Raw genomic sequence first — 16861 nt, 5'->3', positions numbered from 1 at the left:
TAACTATTAACAAACGTCCAGCCACCCTCTCCCTGCTCGTGCTCCGCCGCTTTCCTTGTGCCACCATCCATCGCGTGGTGGCACTCGTTGCGGCGTGGTGCCTGAAAACTGTCATCACGAGTTCTGTCACTCGATGGGGTCCCATCAGTGGTTACTGGCGGCCTGCTCTCAGAGTATGTGGCTCCAGCTTATCAAACTGCTGGTTCAAGTCTCTGTACTGTAGCTCCTCTGTCTGCGTCTCACTTCATGTTCACTGGGGTGACATTCCCGTTGTTCTGCTTGTTCCGGTCTCTTAGTTGTGGGATTCCATGCTGGTCCATCCACTCCTGGGCGTCAGTCATAGTCTCAAAGATATATGATCTGCCATTATGTAGCACTTTCAATTTGGCTGGGTACAGCAGCATGAATCGCACATTGGTGGCCCTTAGGTGCTCTTTCATTGGCCAAAATTGCGCTCTACGCCTTTGTACTAGCACTGTATAACCCTGGTAGATAGTTATCCTGGCTGCATTCCTTGGTATCACCCCACCCTCTCTCAAAAATGCTAATATCTTTCCTCTGTCCTTAAAGTTCATGATCTTCGCTATCATGGGTTTTTAGGGTGCCCCTGGCTGGGGTTTTCTGGTCGGGGCCCTATGCGCTCTATCCGGCACAAAGCCCTGGGATAGGTTTCCTGCCCCACCTCCTGGAGCAGTTGATTCTCTATGTAGTTCATGGGGTCTCTGCCCTCCTCTCTCTCCGGCAGCCCCACTATACGCACATTGTTACACCGGGCTCTTCCTTCTGCATCCTCAGCTCTTTGCTCCAGGGTGCGTATAAGGTCTAGCACCTGTCATTTGGCTTTGGGTGGTCGTTAGGTTCGCTGTATTGCTCTGGGCCTGCTGTTCTGTGGTGTTGACCCTCTCTGCCAGGTTCCTTATGTCCTGCCTTAGGAGTCCCACATCTACTATTACTGCGTCCATCTTGCATTCAAGCGAAGTTTTCAATGCCGCTTTGGCTTCGAGTATGGGGCCATCCTCTTTTCCCCTCTCGACCTGTGTGGGGCTGGATGCACTTGAACCGGCCTCTGGTGTCTCAGTCTGGGGTGCCTTGTTCTTCTGTCACAACGCCTCCATGCTGGTTTGCCTTTCTTTTCCACCTTTCTGCTTCTCCGACATGCTTGTGCCGGTGGTGCTTTTATGTTTGTGGTGGGCCCCAGTCTTGATTCCTCTCTGCGCCGCTTTTGTTTCCAGTTGGTATCCTGGCCTACCACCCTCCTGTCCACCCGATCTATATGTCTCCCTTGATCTTGCTGAGTGGTCACCAGATGTCCGGGGTACCTGTCTAGACCTGTGGTGGGTACCTCCCTGGTTTGTCTCTAAGGGGTGCTTGCCTATTTTCCACCCCTACGTTGTGTGTGCTGGCTTGCCCTCGCCATCTGATGGGGCATTGTGGGGCTCCCTCTCTCTAGGGCGGCAAGGCAGTACGTTTCGGCTTGCAGTGCCTTCTGCCTCCTATACGACCCAATCACCTTCTTCTGGGGTCTGATAGGGTTCTGGGCCGAGGGGCCTTGCATTGCACTGTGGCGCACCCCCTTCTCAGCAGGGAAATGTAACTGTTGCGCCTTTGGTTTTCTCTTTGCTCCTTTTATTTTCCCCTTTAACTTCCTACGGGTTTCATCCTCCCCCGTTTCATGGTATGACGGTATCCAATGCCGGCGATGGGGATAGACCGTTGTTTGGTTGGTCCCTCACTGTCCCGGAGTGCCTGGCCCGGGTGTTGGGGTCTGTCCCCGGCTCTGTTATGGTTGCTTGCCGGTGTGGCTTCCCTTTCTCCCTCATCCGTTCCGAGTAGGGGGGCTGCCTGGCCGTGGCGTTACAATACACTTCAGTGTCGGTGTCAGCGCAGTTCGGGCCTCCCTCCTGGTGGTGCCCGAGGTGCTATGTTCTGAGGGCAGTGGCCATCCACGTATGCAGCAACCTCTTGTTGTGGTTCAAGTGCCCTCTTTCGCCTACATAGCCTCCAGCTACATAGTGACTGTCAGCGGTGGTGGGCCTATCTGCCGATTTTCTTTTATATAACCCCAGACACATGTTTCAGCCTTGTTGGGCCTCATCAGTGAGCTGGAGCTGCACAGTGATCAAGGGGTGCATGTCTGTGTTCCCCCAGGTAACTTCGGGTTACCAACCCCAAGTTGCTAGCAAAAATACAGAACAGGTAGCAGGCGCCCCTCTCTAGAAAGAACATGGCATGATAACCTGTTCTGTGGTATTTTTCCACTTTGAGAGTCTGCAGCCATCGCTTTTTACTCACTGTACTTTTTACAAAGGAGGAATACCATTTGCATATCAGTCTTTGTCCCAACAACCCCAGACACATGTTTCAGCCTCCCGATCACCCAAAGAATTCACCTTAAGACACTCAGCCAGATCCACAAGATCTACTGACAGATAGGATCTGAGTTCCTCAGAAACTGCAATGTAGTGCTACTACCCACAATCTCGCCTGCTCAGGTTCACGATCACCAGAAGACTGCAATCTGACCGTGCGAACAAGGTCAAACTAGGGACCCGATTCATGGATTCTGTGCACTGGAAATCAGTACATTGCACGCCAAAACGCACGCAAAACCCTGTTTGTCGATTCATGGAATCGACTGCACTGGACTTTTTTGTACTATCCAGGGACTTTGCGCAGGCTCGGCATGTCACTGTGAGCGGCCGAGTGCTTTGCGCGAGACACCTCAGAGTGTGGGCATGGCCTGCGCATAGACTGGTGTAGGAGGTGGAATTCGCAAAATGGGGAAGAATAACGGAAAATGTGGGCGTTATGAGGGACGGCGCGCTGGCAGGCCATCGCAGGCCCAAAAATGCACCTAACCAAGCGTATTCATGGACCTGTCCGCAAAACCTCTCGTTAGGGAAATGGCCGCGCAAGGCACTCCATCTATCTGCCACCCAAAAGCAGGCGTACAGACAATTGTGCATAGAAATCACTGCCCAGAGGTAAGTTTCGGATGTTGGATTTAGGGGTGCGTGCACACAGTCGGTGCTCCGATCGGATTTAGGGGAGCGTGTAAGCAGTGTAGCGGGGTGCTGGAACGGTTTGCAGGGGGTTGCACGCATGTGTGCCGGGAAATTACGTTTTTCACAATACGTGGTATGCATGTTGAGGGGGTGCTGGGAATAGTTACGGGGCACCCCACACACCTCCACGCATGTGCTGGCCTGGTTGTGGGGGTTTGCAGGCAGTGTTTTCGGGGTGCATTGCATTGAGCGAGAGGAGTGCGCAAAAGTTTGTATCCATAGCTGGAACGGCTCTGTGTTTGGGCGTGTCATGGGAGTTCCAGCCGCGACTTGCACATAGGGTTACTTTGCGTGCACAATTCCATGATTACGCGTAGCGCGCAGATTTTATTCTGCGCAACGGGCCGCGCAGATTCGTTATCGGCGCGCAGGCTTAGTGGGATCCATGCACCAATGTCCATGAATCGGGCCCTAGAACAGAAACGTTTAGCTATTCCGGGGCCCATTTCTATTGAACGAGCTTCTGATAACAATGAAAGAAGACCAATACACCATTGACATCTGTTGGGGGGGTCGTCAGAGGGAGGAGCTGCTGCAGGAGTAGCTGCTGCAGGAGTCTGTAACATTGCACCGGGTACTGCCCCCCCCCGGATGCTCAGATCCTGACAGCCCAGGCCAGCGGACACCACGCAAGCCAGTAGGTCATCACAAGCAAGGTACAGCATTACCTATCCAGGAGGTAATGTTAGTAGGACATGTTTTCATATTGTGGCATGGCATTTTGAATGGGAAAGCCAACTGGAGTATGTTCTTACATGGGGATGTTGCCATATATTGGCAGAACCAGTGTGGACATGTTTTCTTATAGTAGAATTAATGGCATAATGCACAAAGAAAACATGAGTAGGTCCTTACGTGTGAATCCTGGCAAATATTGGCGCAGCCAGCATGGACATGTATGGGCACAGCCAGCATGGACATGTATGGGCACAGCCAGTGTGGAAACGTTTTTATACTAGCAGATATTGTGGGCAAAAGCCTCATGAAAATGTGCTGCAAAATGCTCGTGTGCACTGGTGGCGACTTGCAGCTGATGGCTTTTTTCATGAGTTACCCTACCTAACCATTTGCAAACTGTCTGGCTTTTTACCCAATGTTTCCACTTAAAGTGTGCTGTAAAATGCACCATTTGAAATCAGTATTCCAAATATGTTCTCTGGATGCGAAACCTCCACTGAGTCCCCCCTTCCCTAGTAAAAAAGAAATCCACTTTTTGGATTGTTTTTGGATTGCTTCTGGCTTGTTTTCAAGCTGCAGATTTTTTTGGGATTTATTTTGGATTTTTTGGGGATTTTTCCAAGCAAGGATTTATTTGTCTTGGGTTGGAGGATTTATTTTGGATTTTTACTGACTTGTTTCTCAGTTAAAACAATCCACTAACACTAACTGGCAGGCAGGCATTTCTACAGGATTTATTTTGGATTTTTACTGACTTGTTTCTCAGTTAAAACAATCCACTAACACTAATTGGCAGGCACGCATTTTTACAGGATTTATTTTGGATTTTTACTGACTTGTTTCTCAGTTAAAACAATCCACTAACACTAACTGGCAGGCAGGCATTTCTACAGGATTTATTTTGGATTTTTACTGACTTGTTTCTCAGTTAAAACAATCCACTAACACTAACTGGCAGGCAGGCATTTTTACAGGATTTATTTTGGATTTTTACTGACTTGTTTCTCAGTTAAAACAATCCACTAACACTAATTGGCAGGCACGCATTTTTACAGGATTTATTTTGGATTTTTACTGACTTGTTTCTCAGTTAAAACAATCCACTAACACTAATTGGCAGGCACGCATTTTTACTGGATTTATTTTGGATTTTTTGACAAGCAAGGATTGTTTGATTTTAAAGTGAGGATTATTTTGGGATTATTTTCAATTTGTTTCTCAATAAAAACCAATCCAGCAACACTACACATTTTTACTGCATTTATTTTGTATTGTTTTACCAGCAAGGATTGTTTGGTCTTACATTGGAAGATTTATTTTTGATTTTTTCCAACTTGTTTCTCGGTAAAAAACAATCCAGTAACTCTAGGCACACATTTTTACTGCATTTAAATGTTGGAATGTTTACCTAGTTTAAACGTTGTTTGCCGTTATTTAGGATTTTAATGTGGTTAAAAATGTCACAGAGTTTATTTCTTTTGGAACTTTTATTTGTGCACTAAAAGTTCCATTGCACTTAACTATTTCTTTATCAAATAATGCCCAGTCGCTAAGCTTTTTCTTCAGGGTATACCGATTTGCCGCCATAGGAATAGCACTCTATCCATTGTCTTCAGTGACTTTAGTGGCTTTGCCAATGCTTGTTTTACACGTGGCTTGAGTGGCTTTGCCAATGCTTGTTTTTAGCACATGGCCGATACTGACCCGACTGAGTCCGGTCTCTGATCCACTTTTGTTATTTGTGATGCTGTGTTGTATTATTATTGGTAAACACTTTTGCTGTGTGTGTTGTATGTGACAACTTTGATCTACGGCAGGAGCATTCATTAAATCATTATTTTCAAAAAATCTCTGAATCATGCTATAGACACACATGTTTGTTTACAGATTATTATTTTTGATAGTAAATTGGTTTCCATTAAGTCTAACAAAGCTTCAGAGAGGCTGTGGTGGGCAGCGCTTTTATTAAATCAGAGAGTCTAAAAAAGTGTCCAATTTTGCAATCTCCATTATGCACCCATATACATGCAAACATCCGTTCAAGAGACCTTAGTCCAGTGCTGATATTTTCATTCTGCTTTCTGGGACGTAGAGTCTGGATTTATAATGGGGGAATACAAGCTCCAGGATGCAAGGAATAAAACAGGAATAAACTTGCACTTTAAAAACGTAATGGGGCATATTGACATGTATGCATAGCATTCACTGGGAGAGATTTATGTTTTTGCATGGGGGAACACAGAAAAAAGATGAGACTGCCACACAAGGGTGGGTGTGGCTATTCTTTGTTAGTGGTGGAACAAAATCAAACTTCACCCTGCCGGAATAAAGCCTTCATTTAAGAACACTTTCCTCCCATTGTATTACAACGGGCATATGCAGCATTGCACTTATCTGATAGCAAATTGTCCACCATCGGGACTGAAAAACCCACACATGAACCCAGAAAGTCCCCTTGTGTGGTTCCCTGCACTGGAACGGGAGATATCAAGACCCCAGTGGAGACAAGGAAAAATGAATTAAACAATTCACAGAAAATTAATGGCGGGTTGTCCTCTGCAGGAGGTATTTGGCATGTGTTGTACCCTGACCCAAGTGTGGTGGAGGCTGTGAAGACTGCTCATACAGATACCAGACCTCGTCCACCCAGAGCAAGTTCCAGGAGTTGACAGGCCCATTGCAGTAAAAGAGGTACAGGTGCAAATCACATGATAAACCATGCTGACAAACATATCCTTATAGAAATATGTGTAACACTAAAAAGAAAGTGCAATTTTAGTTGCCCCACCCCATCCTCCTCCCCATTTTCACTGAAAAACTACATTTACCAGAAGGAAAAGTAATATGAGCCTAATCTCCATGTGGTTTGCAAATGTGCTTTCAAGACACACAACAAAATGTATTTTGTAATAATAAGGTCACCTACTTTTAGTCATCTTTTTTTCTTCATTCATGCGGCTGCCGGAGCGACTGCAGCTTTCTTCTTCCCCAGCTCTCTACTATTATGCCTGCATGCACGTGCAAAGGTAAGCCCCTCACCACTGGGCTCCCACACGAGGCGCGCATCGGCACATTGACTTTGTTGAATATTGCAATAATTGTGCCTGCATAGACATCTTATCAGCGAGAATGTTTAAACACTGTTGAGCTTTGATAACGCTCTGTTTGTTGCCGCATTGCATTTTAGCTGCCTTACGTCCATGGATTTTTGCCATTCTAAGATGGTTGTTTCCACTGCCTGCACCAGGATGCTGGGCACAGTGCTGCTGGGTGTATGGGATTGGCTGGGGCTGTCTACATCTGGCCCAATGGGAAGGCCGGCAGGCTTGGCCGGCCCTCCTAACAAGGCCAACTCCTAAGGCCCTGTCTACCCCTGTCCATGACGGTCGTCTGTGTGTCCGTATGCTCCCCAACCCCCCCTTGGTCGCCTGTATGTCCATATGCTCCCCACACCCCCTTGGTCACCTGTGTGTCCGTCTGCTCCCCCCCCCCTTGGTCGCCTGTCTGTATGCTCCCCAAACCCCCCTTCCCCCTTGGTTGCCTGTGTATCCGTATGCTCCTCAACCCCCCTTGGTCGCCTGTGTGTCTGTACGCTCCCCACCCCCCCTTGGTTGCCTGTGTGTCCAGATGCTCCCCACCCCACCCCCCTTGGTCGCCTGTGTGTCCGTATGCTCCTCACAACACTACCCATTGGTTGCTTGTATGTTTGTATGCTCCTCACCCCACCTTGGTCGCCTGTGTGTCCGTATGCTCCCCCCCCTTGGTCGCCTGTGTGTCTGTATGCTCCCCACCCCCCTCCCTGGTCACCTGTGTGTCCATATGCTCCCCACCCCCCCCTTGGTCGCCTGTGTGTCCGTATGTTCCCCGCCCCTCCCTTGGTCACCTGTGTGTCCGTTTGCTCCCCACCTCTCCCTGGTCGCCTGTGTGTCTATATGCCCCCCCCTTCCCGGTTGCCATGCAACATGTGGCTGGCACCATGTATTTTCCAATCTTTATGTACTTATATATGTAACCTTAAGCATTGTATGTACTTTTGCTCTGTAATCATCAAGTAAAAGCTCCTTGACACCTCAGAGTTTTGGGCGCTATATAAGAACAGTAAATCATTTAAATAAATAAATAGAGAATATCATTTAACTGTGCTGCTTACAGAGGGTGTTTTAAAAAAAAGTGTTTCTGAGGAGAGTGGAGTTAAATTTGCTTGTGTGAGCAGCAGCTTATTGTAAAATATTTTATTTTAGCACTGTGTATGTATAGTTATGCTATTCTGTTGCATTTCTTACTTTGGAGACCTAACCACTTCGTTTTGAGTGAGCGCTGTTACTTTCTGCTCATTGCAATGGGAGTCGGCCTGTTTTCGGCTTGTTTTGGAGGGGCATTGAGCTTTTTTTTTTGTTGGACCTGGCAACGTGGGTAGCAATGGCGGCGGAAGAAGATACGGCGGCGGTGCTGGTGGGCTCGAAAAACAGGATAAATACCACACAAAAGGTAAGTGAGCACGCGTTTATTTATGTTCGTGTCGTTAGTTAACACAGACACACGTGTCAGTTTACATCATGGGTGCACAATACGGCCCGGCATGCTCTTTTGTCCGGCCCGCGAAGCACAAAGACTTTCCTAATGGAGTCTTTGTTGTCTTCCGGGCCGGACAAAACACTGGCCGTCATTGGCTCAGCACACATGCACCACGCAGCTCCTACGAGCCACGTAGTGTGTGTGTGCTGACCCAATGGAGGGCCAGCACTACGGCTGGCGTGGTCCATAAGGCTTGATGCCGGAAGGCATTTCAGCCTTGGACCACGCCAGCCGTAGTACGATTCCAGCGTTCCTGCTTACCTGCCGCTTACCTGCCTTCCAGTTCCAGCACGTCTCCGGTAAGTGGTCTGTTTGTGTTTGTGTGTCGGGTCTGTTTTACTTTGTTTGTGTGTGTATGTTGCGATGGGGGGGTGTCGGATGTGTATGAATGTTGGAATTTTAATGTATTTTGTGTGCATGTTGAGATGCGGGGGGGGGATCGTATGTGTATGAATGTTGGAATTTTAATGTATTTTGTGTGCATGTTGAGATGCGGGGGGGGGTGTGTCGGATGTGTATGAATGTTGGAATTTTAATGTATTTTGTGTGCATGTTGAGATGCGGAGGTGGGGGGTGTGTCGGATGTGTATGAATGTTGGAATTTTAATGTATTTTGTGTGCATGTTGAGATGCGGAGGTGGGGGGTGTGTCGGATGTGTATGAATGTTGGAATTTTAATGTATTTTGTGTGCATGTTGAGATGCGGGGGTGGGGGGTGTGTCAGATCTGTATGAATGTTGGAATTTTAATGTATTTTGTGTGCATGTTGAGATGCGGGGGGGGGGGTCGGATGTGTATGTTGGAATTTTAATGTATTTTGTGTGCATGTTGAGATGCGGGGGGAGGGGGGTGTGTCGGATGTGTATGAATGTTGGAATTTTAATGTATTTTGTGTGCATGTTGAGATGCGGAGGTGGGGGGTGTGTCGGATGTGTATGAATGTTGGAATTTTAATGTATTTTGTGCGCATGTTGAGATGCGGAGGTGGGGGGTGTGTCGGATGTGTATGAATGTTGGAATTTTAATGTATTTTGTGTGCATGTTGAGATGCGGAGGTGGGGGGTGTGTCGGATGTGTATGAATGTTGGAATTTTAATGTATTTTGTGTGCATGTTGAGATGCGGAGGTGGGGGGTGTGTCGGATGTGTATGAATGTTGGAATTTTAATGTATTTTGAGTGTATGTTGAGATGCAGGGGTGGGGGGAAGGGGGTGTGTATGAATGTTGGAATTTTAATGTATTTTGAGTGTATGTTGAGATGCGGGGGGGGTGTCGGATGTGTATGAATGTTGGAATTTGAATGCATTTTATGTGTATGTTGAGATGCGGGGATGGGGGGGTGTCGGATGTGTATGAATGTTGGAATTTTAATGTATTTTGTGCGTATGTTGAGATGCGGGGGGGGTGTCGGATGTGTATGAATGTTTTGATTTGAATGTTTTTTGTGTGCTGAGTTGGGGTTCGGGTCTGTATGGGTGCATGTTTGTGTGTGTGCTGAGTTGGGGTTGGGGGGTTCGGGTCTGTGTGTGCTGATTTGGGGGGTGGGGGTTCAGGTCTGTATGGGTGCATGTGTGTGTGCTGATTTGGGGGGTGGGGGTTCGGGTCTGTATGGGTGCATGTGTGTGTGCTGAGTTGGGGGTGGGGGGTTCGGGTCTTTATGGGTGCATGTGTGTGTGCTGAGTTGGGGGGTGGGGGGTTCGGGTCTGTATGGGTGCATGTGTGTGTGCTGAGTTGGGGGGTGGGGGGTGCGGGTCTGTATGGGTGCATGTGTGTGTGCTGAGTTGGGGGGTGGGGGGTTTGGGTCTGTATGGGTGCATGTGTGTGTGCTGAGTTGGGGGGTGCGGGTCTGTATGGGTGCATGTGTGTGTGCTGAGTTGGGGGGTGGGGGGTGCGGGTCTGTATGGGTGCATGTGTGTGTGCTGAGTTGGGGGGTGGGGGGTTTGGGTCTGTATGGGTGCATGTGTGTGTGCTGAGTTGGGGGGTGCGGGTCTGTATGGGTGCATGTGTGTGTGCTGAGTTGGGGGGTGGGGGGTGCGGGTCTGTATGGGTGCATGTGTGTGTGCTGAGTTGGGGGGTGGGGGGTTTGGGTCTGTATGGGTGCATGTGTGTGTGCTGAGTTGGGGGGTGCGGGTCTGTATGGGTGCATGTGTGTGTGCTGAGTTGGGGGGTGGGGGGTGCGGGTCTGTATGGGTGCATGTGTGTGTGCTGAGTTGGGGGGTGGGGGGTTTGGGTCTGTATGGGTGCATGTGTGTGTGCTGAGTTGGGGGGTGGGGGTTCGGGTCTGTAAGGGTGCATGTGTGTGTGCTGAGTTGGGGGGTGGGGGTTCGGGTCTTTATGGGTGCATGTGTGTGTGCTGAGTTGGGGTTGGGGGGTTCGGGTCTGTGTGTGCTGATTTGGGGGGTGGGGGTTCAGGTCTGTATGGGTGCATGTGTGTGTGCTGATTTGGGGGGTGGGGGTTCGGGTCTGTATGGGTGCATGTGTGTGTGCTGAGTTGGGGGTGGGGGGTTCGGGTCTTTATGGGTGCATGTGTGTGTGCTGAGTTGGGGGGTGGGGGGTTCGGGTCTGTATGGGTGCATGTGTGTGTGCTGAGTTGGGGGGTGGGGGGTGCGGGTCTGTATGGGTGCATGTGTGTGTGCTGAGTTGGGGGGTGGGGGGTTTGGGTCTGTATGGGTGCATGTGTGTGTGCTGAGTTGGGGGGTGCGGGTCTGTATGGGTGCATGTGTGTGTGCTGAGTTGGGGGTTGGGGGGTTCGGGTCTGTATGGGTGCATGTGTGTGTGCTGAGTTGGGGGGTGGGGGGTGCGGGTCTGTATGGGTGCATGTGTGTGTGCTGAGTTGGGGGTGGGGGGTTTGGGTCTGTATGGGTGCATGTGTGTGTGCTGAGTTGGGGGGTGGGGGGTTCGGGTCTGTATGGGTGCATGTGTGTGTGCTGAGTTGGGGGGTGGGGGGTGCGGGTCTGTATGGGTGCATGTGTGTGTGCTGAGTTGGGGGGGTGGGGGGTTCGGGTCTGTATGGGTTCATGTGTGTGTGCTGAGTTGGGGGGTGGGGGTTCGGGTCTGTAAGGGTGCATGTGTGTGTGCTGAGTTGGGGGGGTGGGGGGTTCGGGTCTGTATGGGTGCATGCTTGAGAATGTGTGTGCTGCGTTGGGGGCGGGGGGTTCGGGTCTGTATGGATCATGCTTGAGAATGTGTGTGCTGCGTTGGGGGCGGGGGTTCGGGTCTGTATGGGTGCATGCTTGAGAGTGTGTTTGGGGTATAGTGTTTGGTTGGGGGTGAGGGGGCCATGGGGCATAGTGTTTGTTTGGGGTTGGGAGCCATGGGGCATAGTGTTTGGGGGTGAGGGGGCCATGGGGCATAGTGTTTGGGGGTGAGGGGGCCATGGGGCATAGTGTTTGGGGGTGAGGGGGCCATGGGGCATAGTGTTTGCTTGGGGGGTGAGGGACAGGGGGCATAGTGTTTGGTTGGAGGTGGGAGCCATGGGGCATAGTGTTTGGTTGGGGGTTAGGGGGTGAGGGGGCCATGGGGCATAGTGTTTTGTTTGGGTGAGGGGGCCATGGGGCATAGTGTTTGGTTGGGGGTGAGGGATAGGGGGCATAGTGTTTGGTTGGGGGGTGAGGGACAGGGGGCATAGTGTTTGGTTGGAGGTGGGAGCCATGGGGCATAGTGTTTGGTTGGGGGTTAGGGGGGTGAGGGGGCCATGGGGCATAGTGTTTGGTTTGGGTGAGGGGGCCATGGGGCATAGTGTTTGGTTGGGGGTGAGGGATAGGGGGCATAGTGTTTGGTTGGGGGGTGAGGGACAGGGGGCATAGTGTTTGGTTGGGGGTGAGGGACAGGGGGCATAGTGTTTGGTTGGGGGGTGAGGGACAGGGGGCATAGTGTTTGGTTGGAGGTGAGAGCCATGGGGCATAGTGTTTGGTTGGGGGTTAGGGGGGTGAGGGGGCCATGGGGCATAGTGTTTGGTTTGGGTGAGGGGGCCATGGGGCATAGTGTTTGGTTGGGGGTGAGGGATAGGGGGCATAGTGTTTGGTTGGAGGTGGGAGCCATGGGGCATAGTGTTTGGTTGGGGGTGAGGGGGCCATGGGGCATAGTGTTTGGTTGGGGGTGAGGGACAGGGGGCATAGTGTTTGCTTGGGGGGTGAGGGACAGGGGGCATAGTGTTTGGTTGGGGGTGGGGGCCATGGGGCATAGTGTTTGGTTGGGGGTGAGGGGCCCGTGGGGCATAGTGTTTGGTTGGGGGTGAGGGGGCTGCGGAAATAGCCATCTTGATTGTGCATGCTGCAACGCTATGCGGCAGTAACCAATCAGACTTCTTGTGTGGGCTGATAACCAAAAGCCTATCTATGTGACCCCTAAGCTTCGATTGGTATTGGTAGATATGGGTGAGGTGGGGTGGGCATGGTAGTGTGGAACAGAAGGTGAGAGAGGCAGATTGTGTGGTTAAGTGGGATGAGGTGACATTGGATGGGTTAGAGAGGGGTATGGTGTAGAGGGGTGGAGTAGGTGCATAGAGAAGAGTAAAGCATACTCGAGCAACAGTGGGAATGGGAAGGGATGGAACAGCAATGCGTGACAAAAGTTTGGCCCGGTTAGGGATCGTCACAAATGGCACAAAAATCACCCCAACTCTCTCAGGCAGTTTAAAGCTTTTTATTGAAGGTTTGGTAGGCCCTAAGACTCTCTTTCTCGTTTTGTAATGAACCCCCCTCCCTAACCCACACATCCTTAAACCTGTAAGGCAAGACCTCCAAACAAGGAAAACCAATCCTCTTAGGTTAAAAGCTTGGTGCACCTCTTTGCAAGGAAACACATTTATTTTGTATATTTTGTATACCAGAAGGGAAAAGGTGATGGAAGGTCCCATAGAACCTAACTGTCACCAAGTTATATAGTGCCCACTGCCAGTTTCCCTAGGCACACACGCACACACTCTGCAGGTCATTGAGGTGCTTAGGTTGCAAACACGTATCTTTTTCAGTGGCAGTGCCTTTCATGTGCATGATAGGACAATTAGAACACAAATGGAAGTTTGTGACAAAGAAGCTGCACATCTACCTTTGTTTATTACACAACTTCTTGCATGTCTTAAATCGCTGAAAATACAGTGGGGTTAAAGAGATTTTTCAGGTTGACATTATTTTGCATTCTGGGACTTATAGTTTACCATTCAGGATGTGAAAATTAAAGCCACAAGGAACATTTCCACCCACCTCTCCCCAAACACACACTCCTTGGATCCCCTTAATTGAAGCTATAAATGGGCCACTGGTGTAATAAAAATGTCTTAACCAGGTCTGCCCCCACCCACTCAATTTATAAGCACTATATGTGGTTCTGTTGAAAACAAGCATTGGCAAAGCCAACAGTTTTGGCTTGTGTATAAGTATTAGGCATTTGCCAGGCACTACTGTTATATGCCCAGATGCTCGCTCCATTTTGCAGTTGCTACCATTGATAGCCAGTTAATGCCACTAAGGCAGTGCCTGCCTGGCAACTGCCTTTCCAAGCCTACACAAAAGCCCAAACTATTGGCATTGCCAGTGCTTGTTTTTGGGCGGTATTTATTACTCTACAAAAAAATAGAGATACCATTATTTATGCTGGCTATAGGCAACTCTTCTACTGCAGTGGAATCACACTGTTGGACACAGCAGTGGCAGATGTTGTGTTGTGTTACAAGCATAACATCCAAACCATCTCTAGTCAATATAATTAAATATTATATTAGCATCATCTTTTAAAGAAAACTATCAGCATGGAAACACGACAAAATGCAATTCCTAGTTTTAATGCAGTATGCGCATCGTCGCAATGGTTCCTAAAAAAAAAAAGAGAATTTCTGCACATATTCACTGTCTATGCCAAGTTTGTCCCAGAGTTTCTTAAATAAGTCTACAACACAACAGTCAGAAAAAAACACTGGACAACATTCTTGGTAGAAAGTTTATGCAAGGGATGCATCATCTTGATGAATTAGATGGGGCAATTGACAATTTAATAAGATGGCTCATTGAGTTGGGCACTTTCTCAAACAGTTGTGCATAATCTGCAAACGCAGGTTCGGGCTCAGGGCAAACCCAGACTTGTATCAGTCCAATGTTAATATGTACATATACATCTGATAATAATATTAATCAGGTGTTAGAGTAAAGCAATATTTTAAACACAGCATCCTTAACTCAACTATGCCACAATAGAAGAGATTAACATAAACGCAGGGACCAAATATACCAAAGGATCTTTCCAAACCATTACTATTCAAATGCAAAGTGCTGGATTGCAATGAATACAATTGAAATGGCAGTTGCCGTTGTAAATGATACACATTGCAATCCCTCCTAAATTCCAAGGTAACTTAGGTGGGAAGTGAGTTTGGCGCGTATGTGTCATGTGTGTAGATATCCATTTCCTGACTGTTTTCTCACATGGAACACTAGAGATTGATTTTGCTGGTGCACACATTGCTTCACAATTGATCTCTTGGGCCCCCCCTCTTCTCTCCTTCCTCTCCCCTGTCACACCTGATGAGGTATCTAGACCAGTCCTGGTACCTGCTCACCCTGCCACCCACTCGCACTGCCTCTGGGCCACCCCTTGCACTGGGGTCTGTATCTGTACCCATACAGCCCCCCCCGCCCTTTATCTTTATGCATTTATCAGACACACCCTGTCTGCTGTCTTATCCCAGCACTTGCCACTTGTTGGCTGCACTACCACTGTTTGTTGCCTTTATTATTTATTTATTTTCTATTTATCCATTTCTCCTCTGCTCCACACTTCCCCCCCCCCCTCCATGCACTTTTCCCCTTCCCTCTGCCCCTGCGCAATCTCAATGTCACCTGGCCTAGTAGTCTGTCTTCCCTCAGTTTCCCCTCCCTTGCCTCGTCATGCCTTGATACACTTGTGTATAGGCGCGTTATAAATGCCATATCATATCTATGTCTTAGCACAATCTGAATTGTCGTCAGGCCGAGTACACTAGTTAATTTCGCATCCTTACTGTTCATGGCCTGTAAGAATGTCATTGTATTTTCCCTTGTTCCCTCCCTTGCCTTGAAGCGCTTTGAAACACATTGTGTATAGACGATATATAAATATACGATCGTATCATGAACCGCTTTGCTCACATAGCCTGCATCCTAGTTGCTATGTTTCATAAAGTTTATAGCAGCGACTAGTTGTACTTTGCTTGCTCTTATCAAACTTTTTACACAAATCTTTTTTTGCATTTCAGAATTTATCCATGTTAAAGCCAGGGAAATGGGCTTTCCAATACTCTCTGCATCCGAGTACAGAAAAGCCCTTCAAAATAAAATTGGGAACTACCGGATGAAGAAGGAGCCAGACCTGGTCTTTTCTACACCAGTGTAGTTGGGCATTCCCTTGCTCCCTGGGCTGGACCCCACCTGACTCACTTGCTTTCTGGGCTGGGCCTGGATAATTGTGTGACTCCCTGGACTGGTTCTGTGTCCCCTCTCAACCTTGCTCCCTGGGCTGGACCCCACCGGACTCACTTTCTCCCGTGGCTGGGCCCCACCGGACTCGCTTGCTCCCTGGACTGGGCCTGGATACTCGTGTGACTTTCTGGACTGGTTCTGGTTCCCCTCACCCTTGCTCCCTGGGCTGGACCCCACCGACTTGCTTGCTCCCTGGGCTGGGCCTGTATACTTGTGTGACCCCCCCCTGGACTGGTTCTGTGTCCCCTCTCACCTTTGCTCCCTGGGCTGGATTCCACCTGACTGGTTCTGGGTCCCCTCTCACCCTTTATTTTTAAATTGTAAAGCACCCGTTTTTGGGATTGTTACAGTCGTGTTTTTGTGCTATGTACACAGTGTCCGATTGAACCTCTGCTTCTTTTTAATAAATATAGTGGGAAGAAAAAAAATGTGTTGCTTCTTTTTAAATATAGTTAATATGCCATTACATGGTCTTGACTTTCATGGCCATTTTACCAAAATGACTGTGACCTAATAAGTCATCACTATTGTTATTAAAGCAATTCAAAATGCAACACTGTGAAATGGGTAGTAATTAAGTCACAGTGACGCTTTTAAAGCCCAATTCAACAAGGTGCACCAAATGTGTTTTTAAGCATTTCTTTTCAGGATTATAGTAAACATTATTTTTGTTAAACTCCTAAAAAAAAAGTCCAGCTCATAAACCGAAACAATGCCTATATTGTTAAAGGATATTTTGAGGATTGCTTTGTTTTTTTTATTTGTAAAGTATTATTTGGTGACTACATTAATTGCTTTTGAATTTCAAAAGGTTTATTTGGGGATTGCATTGCTTTTGGATTTCTACGAGGAAGGATTTATAAATAACATATTTCGGGTGCATTAAGCCAAAAGGAAGGCAGATGTAATCTGTTGCTTTTGGATTTATTTAGGGATGGCACTGGTTTTGGATTTTTATAGGATTGTTTGGGGATTGCATTGTTTTGGGATTTTTGCTGGATTGAGCATTGGATTGCTTTTGGATTTTTATAGTTTGGGGGGTGGATTTTTTGGGGATTGGATTGCTTTTGGATTTATAGTGGATTGTTTGGG

At 48.4% G+C, this 16861-nt stretch overlaps 1 long non-coding RNA gene across 1 annotated transcript; it reads left to right on the top strand.

Moving 5' to 3' along the window:
- The first annotated feature begins 7580 nt into the window (after window positions 1-7580).
- On the top strand, window positions 7581-16197 carry LOC138497979 (uncharacterized). Its single transcript, XR_011278679.1, has 2 exons — window positions 7581-8231; window positions 15547-16197. It is a non-coding gene; the product is annotated as an uncharacterized lncRNA (long non-coding RNA).
- Window positions 16198-16861: the final 664 nt, after the last annotated feature.

The sequence above is a fragment of the Ambystoma mexicanum genome, chromosome 5q, assembly GCF_040938575.1.
Source record: "Ambystoma mexicanum isolate Mex_15411 chromosome 5q, UKY_AmexF1_1, whole genome shotgun sequence".
In the NCBI taxonomy this organism is placed as follows: domain Eukaryota; kingdom Metazoa; phylum Chordata; class Amphibia; order Caudata; family Ambystomatidae; genus Ambystoma; species Ambystoma mexicanum.
This window is presented reverse-complemented; position numbering and strand designations above follow the sequence as displayed.